Genomic DNA, 15,623 nt, shown 5'->3' on the forward strand with positions numbered 1-15,623 from the left:
ACATCTGATTCAAATATTCTGTCTTTCTTTCTCTCTGACACACACATGCTTGCAGACTGTTCACACCAACCCACACACTGCTGCCACCCTACTATTCCCAGCTTGTGGTTATTCCCAGACTGAGTCAGAATGGCACCATAAGCCTGTCTGTCCGTTTTATGCCAAACCTGATGTCTCCTTGTCACACATGCCTTGGCGGAGAAACAGAGCCCTGCATACAGTAGCCATCGCTCGGCCGCTCACACATCCCTCCCTCCATCCCTCTGCAATTACTTATAAGTCATATTGACAGCTGGAGGTGCACTTAGCTAGGTCAGGAAGCCATTCAAATCAAAGTGTGCCTTACGATGTAAATAACCTTCCTCTGTCTCCCCGTTGAGTCTCTCCTCACACCTTTATCATTCACCACCATGACAGTTTCCTGTGTCTGCGAGCTGCTCCATCTGTTATCTCTGCATCTTTAGGTTTGCCACTACAGCATATCTGGCAACCTTCACCTGGTGATACAATAAATAACAAGGCTGATAGATACTGACAACACAGATGCATAGCAAGAGCACAACCAAGGGTACGATTGATACGAGAAGTTGGAGATTAATACAACAAGTTCCCGTTTTTTTTTTTTGTAATGAGATGCATAGAGCTATTTATTATTATCATTACCAGTGTTGACTTTGGCCACTTGTACTAGAAATGAGTGTTGTGGGACTGCAGTGCATTCTTGTATGAAAGCCAAGACCAACTGGTGTATGTTATTTACCAAATGTCATATGATTCATTACTTGTCTCATGCACTACTGTCAGGATATAGTGACCGTTTCATAAAAATGACTTTTTTAAAATCCTATTTGCTCCATTTCTACCCACTGCAGCTTTAACTCTTAAAAATCCGATGGGCCACAGATCCCTCAGATGTTGTAGCGGGCTCAGTTTTAAAGCTAGAGTGAAGATACTGGCATCATATGAAACTAGAAAACCTGATGAATCCAATAGTACCAACCATGTCATACTAGCTAGCTACTACTTTTTCAAAGGGGTCCCTTGACCTCTGACCTCCAGATATGTGAATGTAAATGGGTTCTATGGGTACCCACGAGTCTCTCCTTTACAGACATGCCCACTTTATGATAATCACATGCAGTTTGGGGCAAGTCATAGTCAAGTCAGCACACTGACACACTGACAGCTGTTGTTGCCTGTTGGGCTGCAGTTTGACATGTTATGATTTGAGCATTTTTGTTTTATGCTTAATGCAGTACCTGTGAGGGTTTCTGGATAACATCTGTCATTGTTTTGTGTTGCTAATTGATTTCTAATAATTAATATATACATAAGTTTGCATAAAGCAGCATATTTACCCACTCCCATGTTGATAAGAGTATTAAATACTTGACAAATCTCCCTTTAAGGTACATTTTGAACAGATAAAAAATATGTGATTAATTTGCGATTTATCGCGATCAACTATTTTAATGGATTGACAGCCCTAATACATATATTAACCTTAATATCTGTAAATCAGAGAGGTGTTGATGTACCTATTTGTAAGTTGCAGTGTTGTTGTATTGGGTTAGATTGTCTAGAATAGTGTTATTTTGTACATTTGTTGTAACCACACTGTGTACTAACAATTCATCCCGTTGGCAACACTGTACTTTAAGTACCCCTATTTAGCATGTATAATCAGTATATAGATATTGAATAAATGGATATAACATACTAGTTATTGTTTATTAATGCAATTATAATTCCTCCTGTGGGCACCCATAAGTGGAGGCTAATGAATGACAATACAGTAAAACACAGCTGCAGTAATATATGTCTTCATAGGACACGTAATAGTTGTATAAAAATACTGTACATGTCCTTATAGCTGCGTACAACTATTACAGTGTGTTATAAACCATTTATTAAATGTTTCTATACAGCTTATAAATGCTGAACAGGTGTGTCGCCCATCTGTTTGTTCATGAAGTTGTTAGTCGATGAGACAATCCCAGCGGCCACCAACAGAGGGCAGTCTATCCACATGGCAAACAGCCTCTGAACTATGAACCTTGAATCTTATACGACCACTACATCACTATGGACAACTGAAACGCTGTGTCATAAATTAGGTTGTATAACGTGTTGATAGTCAAAACATTTTACAGTCCGGACCTGCTGAGGGACACTGTATGACAAATGGGGCTGTTTGACACCGGCATGATAACAGATCATCACTATTCAAGCAACATAAAGGCAAGCTGCAGCAAGGTATAGGCGCATTGATCAAAATGTCATCACAGTCAGGCTATCTGGTAGAACAAAGTGAACTTCTTTTCCACTTTAGAGAGCTGTGACTTGGCCTCTCCTGGCGACCGGCGTCCCCTGGGCTGGCACGTTCCAAGACTCAGCATTACTCTTTAGACAAACCGGTTTGGACATATTGAACTCAGACCCAAAACAACTCGGCTCCACCCCGCCACTTTCCACTCTCCCGGCTCTGTTTGTGATTGGGAAGTGTTTGTCTCTCTCACTCTATCTCTGGGTGTCTGTTTGCCCGACACTTGTCTGGCTTGGCCTAGTTTCTCCTTGATCTCATCACTCAATGTGAAGACCTGTGAAGGCCATCTCCCCATCTTGCTCTGTGAATCTCTGCCAGCTCTGTGCTTGTGTCAGCAGTTAGGGACTGACTCACACCCACGCAGTCCCAAGTCTTCACTCCAGGGCCCACTGGGCAAAGGCAGCACATCTCCCCCAAACAGACAGCCTCATTTGCATGCCCATAAATCACTCACAAATCTGACACCGAGCCACACAACAAGGCGTGACACGGAGCAACGAAAACTCAGCGTGCCAAATTGCAGTGTTACGCGATATTAGGCTCTAAGGCAAAAATAAGCTATTCATGTAACCTCTTGGGTGATGATAGAGCCAATCACGCTCGAGTAGTACTTGCACACATATGGCCCGTATCCGAAATCAGAGCGACTTTTAGCCCCTCGCTGCCTGAATGAGTCAAACTGTGACTTTCTTACTAAAAAAGACCTAAACATATGGCTGATTCAAAGCTTAGTACACATTCACGCGGCAATGAAAGATTGTTGCACTTTCTAAAACTTAGCTTGACTAAAGAGCTTCAAAATTATACTTCTTGTGATTAATGATTCAGCAGGCAAGGTACAGCGAGCACACCAATAATTTGTGTTATAATGACTACTAATACGCCTCTTGTAAGGACGTAGTCAAATGGGGCTCAGTGAAATATAAATAAATGAGGAGCGCTTGCTCTTGAAAATATTTTTAAACCAAGCAATGTCCCCAAATTCCCTTTCCACATTAATCTGTGTTCATTTGCATGCAATATCAGTGGTTTATTTATGTTTTATTTAGCTGTTCATTTGACTGGGAAAGTGCAGTTAACATCATTGCATTCAGCCCCTAAAAATATAACAGATTTGTTGCACGTAGAATTTATAGTGACAGCTAATTTGCTATTATTGTCCCTAGGTGGGCTTTTAGATAAATTACGCAATTTAAAAGGAAACCTGATTTTACAACAACAGAACAATATAATTCACATTATACTGTAAATCATCACAACAGCACAAACACAGGAACATAAAAAGTAGAGTATCGATGATCATAGTGATACTACTATTAGTTTACATCGCTATTAATCAACCTCAAAGGGTCCGTTTTGCTCAAGAATTGTGATGCCGTTAAGTTGTGGTTTAAAGAGAGCTTCCTGCTGCTGAGGCTTCTGCTTCTTGGTGATGCTCAAAGGATAAAAATGTGACATTTGAAAAGCTCAACAGCAACGTGTCTTTCTCTGGATAACTGACAGACCACCCTGTCAACAGTTTTCACTGGAAACTGTTTGTTACAGCTGTCCACAGTGACGTCTGTTGATTGTCCAGAGTAAACATAAGATTGTTTCTGAATAGACACATGCCATAGGCTATTTTCAGATGCCATTTTTCAATGTTGTTATTGTACCTTCAATAAAACGGCTGTAGCTACCATCGGACACTGAGGTCATGTCTTCAGTATTGTTTGTGGGAATGTGAAGTACAGACCTGAGGAGGAGTTTTTCTAAAATTACACACAAAGACTTAGAATTAGAGTTAAAGGTCCCATATCGTGCTCATTTTCAGGTTCATACTTGTATTTTGTGTTTCTAATAGAACATGTTTACATGCTGTAATGTTCAAATAACACTTTATTTTCCTCATACTGTCTGCCTGAATATACCTGTATTTACCTTTCTGTCTGAAACGCTCCGTTTTAGCTCATTTCAATGGAATTGCAATGGAATTGCGTTGCTAGGCAACAGTTTGGGTCCATGTTTACTTCTTGTGAGCTGATGTTATTTACATACACTGCAACAGGAAATAAACTGGGACACATTTAGAATGTTTACGGTTAAAACCGCGTAATGGTCTAAATATTGTATATTTGTGACATCACAAATGGACAGAAACGGCTTGTTTCAAACGCACAATTTCTGAATACGGGCTGTGTGTGTTTCTCCGTATATTGAGCGTTTTGATAGTTTAACAGTATTTATATAGCACTTTATAATGTAAAATACCTGAAAATCTAATGTTTTACAATATGGGACCTTTAATATTTTTAACGTGTCTATTTTTAGGCATAAATGAAAATGAAATAAAGATAGTGTGGTGTCAAACGTTAATTGGTTGTGGTGGGGAGAATTTGGACCCATGACCCCCCTCAGTATTTCTAAACTCCTGCACCTCTACAGGTCTTTTTCACAGAAGACATTTCGACATGTCACGATAGGAAAAAACAGAGAAGTAAACAGTAAAATTAACGATGTCTGAATTCCATTTATGCATGTTCTCCCCGTGTTAGCGTGGGTTCTCTCCGGGTTCTCCGGCTTCCTCCCACGGTCCAAAGACATGCAGGTTAGGTTCATTGTTGGTGTGAATGTGAGCGTGAATGGTTGTCTGTCTCTATGTGTCAGCCATGTGATAGTCTGGAGACCTGTCCAGGGTGTACCCCGCCTTCGCCCAATGTCAGCTGGGATCGGCTCCAGCACCCCCCCGCGACCCTGAATAGGATAAGCGGTTACAGATAATGGATGGATGAATGAATTCCATTTAGCTGCCTCAGTTTCAGGGTCCTGGTATTGTGCATGCTGGCTCACTATCACGGCTTACTGGAGCACTTGAACACAACAGAGCCATTGTTAATGTTATTAGTAGGCCTAACATTAAAGGAATAGTTGGAGTGTTTTGAAGTGGTGTATGAGGTACTTATCCATAGTCGGTGTATTAACTACAGTAGATGGCGGTCTGTACGCCCCCGGTTAGGAGAAACAGACAGGAGGACCGACACAAGAGCAAAGTGATGTACTGCTGTGGACGGAGCCGGCAGCAAAACATATTTTAGCCACCTAAAAGAAAGGCCCACCTAACAAAAATCAATATCAGTTTAAGTGTACGCCATATTCAGAATATTTTCTGATGGGGAACTGAACTGAAAGTGAAACTTATCTATATTGTTTTTATCATCTGAGCCTGCTGGCTCTGAGGAGATAGATAAGTTTCACTTTCAGTTTAGTTCCCCGTCAGAAAGGTCTGTCTGACAGCAAGATAAAGTGATGAAAATATTCTAAATATAGTGTACACTTCAACGGATATTGATTTATTTTAGGTGAGCCTTTCTCTTAGGTGGCTAAAATATGTTTTGCTGCCGGCCCCCGTCACAAATGGACAGAAATCCTAACGGCTTGTTTCAAACGCACAATTTCTGAATACTGGCTGTGTGTATTTCTCCGTATATTGAGCGTTTTGATAGTTTAACAGTATTTATATAAAGCACTTAAACCTGCTTTATAATATAAAAGACATGAAAATCGCACTTTTTACAATATGGCACCTTTCATTTTTTCCAAAGTTTTACTTATCACGGATCAACAAGTCCTATTTTACATTTAAAGGGACTGTTTGTAACTTTTTACATGTATAAATTTACTGGGTCGGGATCCCATGCAACACTAGGATCAGCAGTGATTCATGGAGAGACCTTCATCTGGTCAGCTAACATTACTGCCAAGCAGCTGAAATATAGAGTGATGTTGTGCTTTTAGCTGACGTGTGTCGCCTCACTGTGTCGAGCGATGCTCGTTCATGTCTATGTAGAGCGAGCAAGCTCGAGCCCGACACTGACTTTCGTTGACTTAACGGCCACAGGTGTCGCTGTTAACAAGCATTTCTGAAAGTTACAAATAGTCCCTTTAAATCTGCTTTATAATATAAAAGACGTGAAAATCTCACTTTTTACAATATGGGACCTTTAATTTTTCCCAAAGTTTTTACTTATCATGGATCAAAAAGTCTTATTTTACGTTTAACCGCAGCTTATCCTCATAGTTGCTCTGCTCTGGTATGACTTGACAGAATTATGTAACTCTGAATAATGTGTTAGAAAACCATCACTTCTGAACATTTCCTTATATTGTTTATTTAGCCTGGAATGACCTGCAGGAACCAAAGAGCCCACAGACCCCTCATTGGTCCCCGGACCACACTTTGGGAACCAGAGCGGAAATATTTCGGTGCGTCGGTGAACAGACGACACAACTTGTTTCCTTTCTCCTCTTCTACTTGCTTTCTGCACACACACGCACGCACACACACACACACACACACACGCTCACAGTGGCTGTGCCCGGCGGTGTGTGCGCAGCAGTGGGAGGAGGAATCATTCTTCTCCTCCAGTGCGCGCTTCTCTCTCTCTCTCTCTCTCCCTCCTCCTCCTCTTCCTCTCCTCCTCCTCCTCCCTCCGAACAACCTCCCGGTTTCTCAAACAGCGATGACAGTCGAGAGGAACGCGTGAGCGGATCCCACAGGTGTGTTGTTGCTTTAGACTCACACACGCACACACACACACGCACACACACACACACACACACGCACCTGGAGATTACCATGTGACTCGTCACCTGGGCGTGGAGAGAAAGTCCCTGATATTCAGCCCGGAGAGTGTTTTGTTGGAGGAGTTGCTCGGGTCGCCTTTCAACAGGAATTCATTCCAACCAAGTGAACCGTCTTTAGCTCGTGTTTTCTCCGGAATATAGTGCCTTCCTGGAACCCCTCACACGTCCTGTGAGGGGACTAAGATGTGAACTTGATTACGGACTTGTGTTTTTTTTTTTTTTTTTTTACTATTTCACCAGAGAGCTTCTCTCTCTCTCTCTTCAGGATCTGGACTTTCCGCGTTGGAGCAACTCCTCTCTTCGCTGTTTCTCCTCCCAAGGTGAGTTGTGTTTATCCCAGCAGAGTGAGTTTAAAACGGTACTATCAATTTCAAACCCTGGTGCGTTATGAGCTCCAAGTTTTGATAGCCTATCACACGCCCTATCCACACGGCATGTGTGCGTAAACCGTACCCAACCTCTAATAACACCACTGCTCTTTATTTATCATGCCACTCCGAAAACAAATATGCTTTATGGAGAACCAAAGCATCACAATAATCATGAAAAGACTTCTGTAGAGAGACTGAGATAATAATAATAATATATATGCAGCTGTGTTATTGTTTCAAATATGTTTATTAAGAAGCATGTGCATGTTACTGATACAGACTTCTGTGCCTCATTTTTTTTATATACATATATCAACAAAAACAGACAATACTAGGAACTAAGGGCAAACAAAAATGGAGACAAGCAAATAGAAAAAACATAAGTAGTGAAAGGAAAACAAAAAAATAAAATAAAAACAAAAAAAACATGAATAAATAAATAAAACACAAATAACACCCTAAGGCACACAAACATAAGGGAGACATTGGACACTACTACTACTAAAGACTATGTGTGTATTGCGTCTTGTTTTCTGTCCCTTCTATAGTATACAGCTGTGTTATTGTACAGGACTTATAAAATGTGCCATTTATTAGTTGTTGCCATGTCTGAGAGGCAAAGTTGCTCTCTGTTAAACTCAACAGCTGTGTGTTTTGGAGAACATGCTCTTCACTAAACCATTTCATCTCAGGAGCATTCACAGCCTCACAAGGAGCCGCCTGTCCACACACACAAGCAAAGGCAATTTCAGTGAGAAATGGGCATGTGAACTGTGCTCCTCACCTCCAGACAGTAAGGCTGTACATCAACAGCTGAGAGGACACACCACCAGCAGTAGTAGTGAGCTGTTTGCTTTTCTATTTCCTCTCTTTCTCGTGGAGAACAAGGAGACAGAAGCACTATTCATGTCCCTGTTGAATCTCCTGTGTCTCTCAGTGGTACGGCCCTCGTCAGACCACTGTACTGCCTTGTTGTCTTTTTCTAAATCGTCCTTTTATATTCCCTGCCACTTTCCGCCCCATGTGCGCACATCTACTGTACATAGGATGCTCCATCTCCTGGGGGATTATTCCTATTAGATAACGTTATACAAGCAGTCTCATAGTGGGAATGGATTAGTGTGGGCACGTGGTGGCAGGAAAGGAGGCTGCTGGTGGTGGCGGTGGAGGCTGGAAGGGGGTTGGAGCAGCGGGGTCAACCTTCCAGTCTCCCGACTGAGCGGCGATGGCTTTCCAATAGATGCCATCTGCTCACACGGACACACACGAGCAATTGAAAACCCAAGCTGCTTCCCTCTTTCCACCATCTCTCCGTCTCTTTCCTTCTCTCTCTCTCTCTCTCTCTCTCGCTGCCCCACAATGCTTCATTCAGGGTTTATCTCTCTTCCACTCTGAATAAATAGAGACACCTTATCTGCGCAGAGGAGAGTGGTGATAAATGTTTTCTCCTGCTCCCCGCAAGGGTGAAAAAGACAAGCGTACCACGCTTCTTCATCATAGATGCTCTTTTCAGCGGAGACATTTCTCATTCAGGTCATGTTACGGTGTTTCAGGATTCTGCAAAACAATCCCCAAAGCCGAATGCAAACTCCTACTCTGTAATACAAGGGAAGCAGAGAAAATAACAAACAAAGCAGGCATTTCCATGAATCCCCCTCTTTTTTTTGGTAATAGGCTGCTGGCTCTGGAAATTAAACTTTGTGGTGAAATCCACTCTGAGTATTTTTGGATCCAGTAAAACAGTCTCTGACCAGCTGAGAAACGGAGGCACTCAGCTATGTGTTTTGGGTGAGCCAAAGTTCACCGTGTCCTCTTTTTGTTACATAGTTTTCTCAGATAGTTTAAACCATGTCGTCGTCCTGGAAGCATGTGCCGCGTTTTCAGAGTAATATTTTTTAGGTCAAATGAATTTGAACTTACCCCCGGTCTCTTTTGTTTCCTTTTGCATTGGATTACTGACTTCTGTCATTTTCATTTTGAAAAATAAAACCTTAATCCTCGTAAGCAACAAGCAATCCCATGCCTCCTGTCTGCTGCCCACAAACAGGAAAACAGCACTAAATGAACTGATACATGAGCAGTGTGTAATGCCGTTGGTTCATCCCAAGTGGTTCATTTTAAATTACGAGTTAATCTCCTTTCTTCCTGTCCCTACTAAAAAAATAATTATCATATTGCTGTGTCTTTCAGACCTACTTTCACTTTAAAGAGCTCACTGTTAAGCACTGTTTGACCAACCTTTCTCAACCTCTGGTGAATGGACTTTGTAAACTTATTGGTCATAAAATAGGTGTGGCGCTCATGAGAACGAGCCATATGCATTACCTTGTTCCTCTCGCTTATCTAAAGTACACAAAGACTTGAGGGGAGTGTGGGCAGATGCGTGAAGGGCGTGTCAGCTCGGCATTAGACGGCTGAAGAATCTGGGGAATAGAGATTTCCTTCAGATTGGAGATAGGCTCGTCTTTTCATGTCTCGAGGATTATCCTATGATGAAGGGACGTCATGGTGAGGTGGATTTCTGATCTTATTTCCGCCGGGTTTTTGCGGCTGCCACCCTTGCCCTTGGACTTCACGACCTTGTCCTAAACTATCCCCTCGACACAGTTCCTATTCTTTACCTCGCTGTCTCGTTGCTTTGTACTTCACACACTGAATCATCGCCACTCAACACTTCTCCCCGTCTGTGTGCTTGAGATCGGAGATAACAAAGCTGATGTATGACAGACCTACGAGGTGTGATCATGCTAATTCTCACGCTTACTCCCCCCCAGCCCGCAGGCAGCAGGCTATGAGGAAGGATGGGCTCTGTGGGAGAAGATAGCAGCCAACCCACTTTAAAGCTGGAGTAGGAAAGTTGGCGCAAATATGATTTAAAGGGACTGTATGTGACTTTTTACACACATATATAATTTTTTTATTGCCAGTGTGTGAACAGGTTGTAACCTAAAAAAGGAGACCTTCCGCAACTTTCTGGATTTCCTCTACCAGCCTGTAGACTACTTTTAATGTGATGAAACCAGGCTGTTTATTCTGGGAAAATCCAACGGATGTGCATCATGCACGCTCACGAGTGCCTTTATTTTCAGCTCTGTTTACAGGGCTAACAGTGTGCAACCATAGCTAACGTTTGGTTAGAAATCGAGTCCATTAACGCCAATAAACGACCAGCCCCCACCACAACTCAGACTCCAACACAAACTCAACGGAAGCACAAAAAACAAAGTTCTATCTGGTGAAGCCCGTCTTTCAAAACAGGAATGTGACCGACGTTGGGAGAAAACTAGGATCAACATCGGCCGGGCCTTTGATTCATGGAGGGACCTTCGTTTACGAGCACAAGCGTGCGCAACATGACGCTGACTGATGTTGACTTAACGGCCACAGGTGTCACTGTTAACAAGCAATTTCTGATTCTTACATAGAGTCCCTTTTGAAACAAAGCTATTTTTATAAAACGGTCACTATATCCTGACAGTAGTGCATGAGACAGGCAATCTGAAGAAAGTTTGTTACCCGGCCGCCATGCGTGAGATCAGTTGAGGAAATACCAAGCACCGCCCACCAGCCGGAGCACACTTTCTCATTTTACAGCTAAACAGTGCACTACAAGATGTTTCTGAAAACATTTGAGGAGAGAAATAGGCATTTCAGCAACAGAATATTGATTCATATTTGATCAGAGCTGCCTCGTTTGACCGTTTGATCGGAGTTTGCGAGTGACTGTTAGCTGCCTCCGTTGAATGAACAGCCAATAGGAAGTCTCCCGTCACGGGCTAGATTATCTAAAGCCTGAAAACAGAGCCATGAGGAGGTGCAGAAGTCTAGTTATCTCTCAGAACACTTGAATTACAATATGCTGAAAGGTTATTATGTAATTTTTTCCCAACAACATTCAGCCTACTGCAGGTTTAAATTCACTACAATCCAGAGTTTAACCTGGACTGTCCACATGGCTTCCAAGCCGAGCACTTCAGCCCCACATGTTATGGTCAACTTCAGCTCAGCAGGGTGTACTTTTACCTCTTAAAAAACAACCTTGACACATTGTCAACCCACACTGTCTTTCATCTCATGTCCATGACCGACCACACCGTGCACTCAACCCGTCGCGGCTTACTTTCTTCTCCACGCCGCTGCCAACTCATGCTGGTTTCTCCCCCACTGCTGCTGCTACTGCTGCTGCTGCCCTCCTCACTTCTACCTTTTAACCGTTGTGTCTCTTCCCTACTCTTCTCTCAGTGCTCGGGCGCCATGAGTAAGAGGAACATGATGATGAATATTGTAAACATGCTCACACTCCTGAAAGAGATAAATGATTCACGTGGGGAGGGAGCTGCCTTAATTGCTCGTTTGAGAGGTTGTGGGCAGGATGTTCTGCACGAGAACTGAGACATCTTAATATTTTTTCTATAAAAGAGAGCGAGAGCAGAGAGAGAGATGATATGAGGTTTAGAGAGGTCGGCGCCGGCTACTTGGAAGAAAAAAAAACTTAGCCCCGAGGAAAACTCCCTTGCTGTTGAAAAGGCATGTTGTGTGGTGTTGGCTGTCAGCAGACGTGAGGTTGCATAGCTGAGGACTGTGATGGATACACAATACAGATATCTGCCTCCCCTCACCCACTTCCACATGGCGGCTGAACTGACAGGCTGACACAGACACATTGAGGGCTTTTGATGCTAGCTGCTCACTGGAGGCATGACATGCAGCTCAAGCCGCTGGCAAAAGTTCACAGCCAGACAGCTAGCCAGTCATTTCAGCCAGACAGACACCACAGAAGCAGGTATCTGAAAACTAATCGGCAACGATGAGAGCGAGGGGGTCACCTTGATTCCTATCCTGGGAAATCTCAGTCAGACTCTTTCTTCTTAAGGCTTGTATTGGCAGCGGAAAAGAGAGCAGGAAGCTAATTTAATTTTTGCTTTCTGTAATTGAGTCTGGCACGTATTGCTATCAAAATGCTCTCCGTTTAAACACTTCAGAGGGAAGTTGGTCGTGCCTGCTTCAATCAGTGTAATGTGACGGGGCTGATGTTTAGTCCAGCTCCTTTTTGCTTCACGATGTAAAGACGAACTCACAGATCTCTCCGACTTTTCGATAGATGAGTCGAGGCGTGTGCAAATTGAGGGTACAGGATTTGGCAGCGTGCTGATATATCTCTCTCCGAGAGATTTGGGTTTGAAATGGACTTACAGTAGCAGAGGAATAATGGGAACTGTGTGAAGCCACTTATTCCACCTGTAATACATTTTTCACTCCACTTTTTGTTCATAACTGAGAGTTGCTCCACATTGAGTGCCATTTAATCCTAGCTAAGGCACCAGAGGGTGCAATTCATTTTCATCGAAGTCATTTCACAGTTAATCCTCAAACTGACCAATTTACTCCTGCCAAGATCATTTTTAATTATCACCTTTGCTTTACAGCTAATACGACATCCAGCTGGTTTATGTTAATATGGTAGTTGCAGTCGAGTTGGCCCTCTTCTTCTTTTTATTTTTTTTTTTTTTTTGTATGCACGCTGGGCGATTAATTATGTAGCACTGAACGTGAGCCTCAGCCAGGACTGGCGGGTGACAGATGCATGACGGGTCAGCGCACTGGCAGCAGCTGGAGATGAAGGTCACACCAACCTGAGAGAGCAAAAGGGGGGAAGATAGTGTGGCGAACCGAGGAAGACGTAGAGGGATGGTCTGTGAGAGTGTAACTTCATAGAAGAGATGAATGATCCACATGGAAGTGACTCACTTGCAGAGTCGAGACTCTGAACAACCTCATTTTAAATAGATGCTGCTTTTAAAAAATACACATATGCTTCATTGTGGCCCCTTTGTTGGCATCAACAACTGATTGGAAATATATGAAACAGTTTACTACTAGAATTTCCATATTGCAAACAGCTGCTATTTCTTTATATGCTTTTGCATATTTAAAATCATAGATGACCAGCCAGGTATACTGTATGGGTGTTAGAGTCCGGCATTTATATTTTTAAGTGGTATGAGATCTTGAATCCTGTGAAAACACAAAAGTCATGTTGCGTTTGCGCCTTATATAGTTTGATTTCTGTAGATTTTTGGATAACTTTTCGTTTTGTATTATCGTTTTGAATTTGACTATTGAAATTGTCTTCAATAAAAACCTCACGATTATATTGAATAACGTTTAGAAACCATAGCATGAATTCTGGGGCTGCAACTAACGGTCATTTACATCGTCGATAATCAGAGGGTCAGCCCTACAAACACAGAAGTCTGTCACTGAGTGACTGACAGAGTGATGGAGTTTCCTGATTGACCATTTCTCTTTTAAAATGAAAAGGCGGGGAACAGTCCTTTATGCAAATGAGCCCGTCCAGCGCGACGCTTCCCGCTCATGAAACTTGGACCGAGCTGTCAAACTAGGCGATCTAGTTGTAAAATAAAACTAGATTAAGCTGTGGCATCATCGCCTATTTCTCTCTTAAAATGTTTTCAGAAGTAGATTTTGGTGGATTGTTTAGTTAACGAGCAGGCCGTCATGTTGTTTTACTGTTTGAAAGTAGAAAACCAGGGACCAGTCAGGTGCATTCAACGATACGAGTACGTCACCGCTTTGATGGCCAGTTGAGTGGAGCAGCGTGTCTCCTAGTGTCCTCGCCGGACCTGGTGGACATGTACCGCTGGATTTTACATTATAGACATGACCACTGACTATTTGTAGAACAATTTGGCCACAAAGTCACAGACTGATCGTACACGGTCCAACCACGTACTCCGTTTTGACCGAGTCTTGTTTCTCGATTAGTTGTTTGGTTTATAAAATGTCAGAAAATGTTGATCAGCGTTTCCAAAAAGCCCAAGATGGCGTCCTCAAATGTCTCGTTTTGTCCACAACGTCAAAGATATCCAGTTTACCGTCATAGAGGAGGAAAGAAACTAGAAAATATTCACATTTAAGAAGCTGGACTTTTTTTGTTAAAAAATTACTCGACGATTATCAAAATAGTTGGCGATTAATTTAATAGCTGACAACAAATCAATTAATGGTTGCAGCTCTAATAAATCCTGTAGGCAGAGCGCGTGTTTTAAAATAGAAATGGCGACATTAGATCTCGGGGAAACATATGCTGTCCTTATTATCTCTGGCATCTGCTGAAACCTGCTGGCAGCTGGAAATGGACATGGGGGTGGCAGCGCTGCTGGAGGTTGGGTGTCTATCTCTTCTTGCTTGTCTGTTTCAATCCAAATTAGAAGTCGGGCAAGGTTTTGCGGGGAAAAAAGACGAGATGTTCGTCATACATAGACATACCTGTGCTTGGCAGTGTGAAGCTTGCAGGCCTCTTTTAGCTCTCGGTTGCTGTCAGTCTTTAAAATGAAATGAAAGCATAAAGCAGAGAGTTCACATGGAAATGTATGTTTTCTCATTCAGCTGCACATTACGCAGATGCAGGCGGTTTGTACAGCATTATTATCAAGCTGGGATAATACACCGTACCGGCAAGGTTGTCTGCCTTTATTACAGTCCGCATTGAAATGGTATTATGAAAATGAAATCATTTCTTTGTCAGTGTCATGTCCTTGTCTCCGTTAAATGAGCTGGGTATCGTGGCCTTTCAGTAGCCTATGATCCAAGAGGGACCTATTAAAATCTGTTCATACAGCAACTGTTAAAGTTACTGAGACTCTAGTTAAATGCCACCGGCTCTGTTGCTTCTCATCTGTAAACTGACAGACCATTTTACTGTAGCAGCAGTAATAACGCCGCTGCCAAAGATATGGCCGTAACCTTAGAGGCTGACATTTCGTAGTGACCACCGGTCGCTAAAATTTTGTGGTTGCTAATGTTTGACGTGGGATTTCCTAAGATAAATGATGTTTTTTTAAAATAAGTTTTTTTTTTTATTGATCCCCATGGGGGAATTAGCCACTCAGTGCAGCAACAGAAGGAAGAAGACAGGTAGAATATAAGCAGAAAAACAAATAAAATCTGCAATAAAAACAGCAAAAACGGGCATGAACGGAAAACATGCAATAAAGCAGTGGAAATAATGCCGTGTGGAGGTGAGCTCTGTCACATTTAGTTACATAGCAGGCTCTCGTAGGGCATTAGTATGAGTCAGGCTTTTACTTTCGACCTTGTTGAGTTGTGGCAGACCTGTAGAAGTAGACGGTACACCTCTCCGGCATTGGTCGTGATCTAACAGGAATGTTAGCTATGCCTAACCAGCCAACCATGACCCCTTGTGCTGGAGCAATGTGGAAGTACCCACTGGCCTTGTGTTTATAACTTCCTGTTTATGTTAACCATCTCTGAACACTGTC

General features: G+C 42.6%; 1 protein-coding gene across 1 annotated transcript in view; it reads left to right on the top strand.

Moving 5' to 3' along the window:
• The first annotated feature begins 6,792 nt into the window (after nucleotides 1-6,792).
• plxnb2b (plexin b2b) overlaps nucleotides 6,793-15,623 on the top strand; it is a 154,739-nt gene continuing 145,908 nt past the window's right edge. Inside the window, 1 exon segment of the mRNA XM_074634160.1 lies at nucleotides 6,793-7,269. The gene's annotated coding sequence lies outside the window, so the exon portion shown is untranslated.

This window comes from Sebastes fasciatus, chromosome 4 (assembly GCF_043250625.1).
Source record: "Sebastes fasciatus isolate fSebFas1 chromosome 4, fSebFas1.pri, whole genome shotgun sequence".
Lineage (NCBI taxonomy): Eukaryota > Metazoa > Chordata > Actinopteri > Perciformes > Sebastidae > Sebastes > Sebastes fasciatus.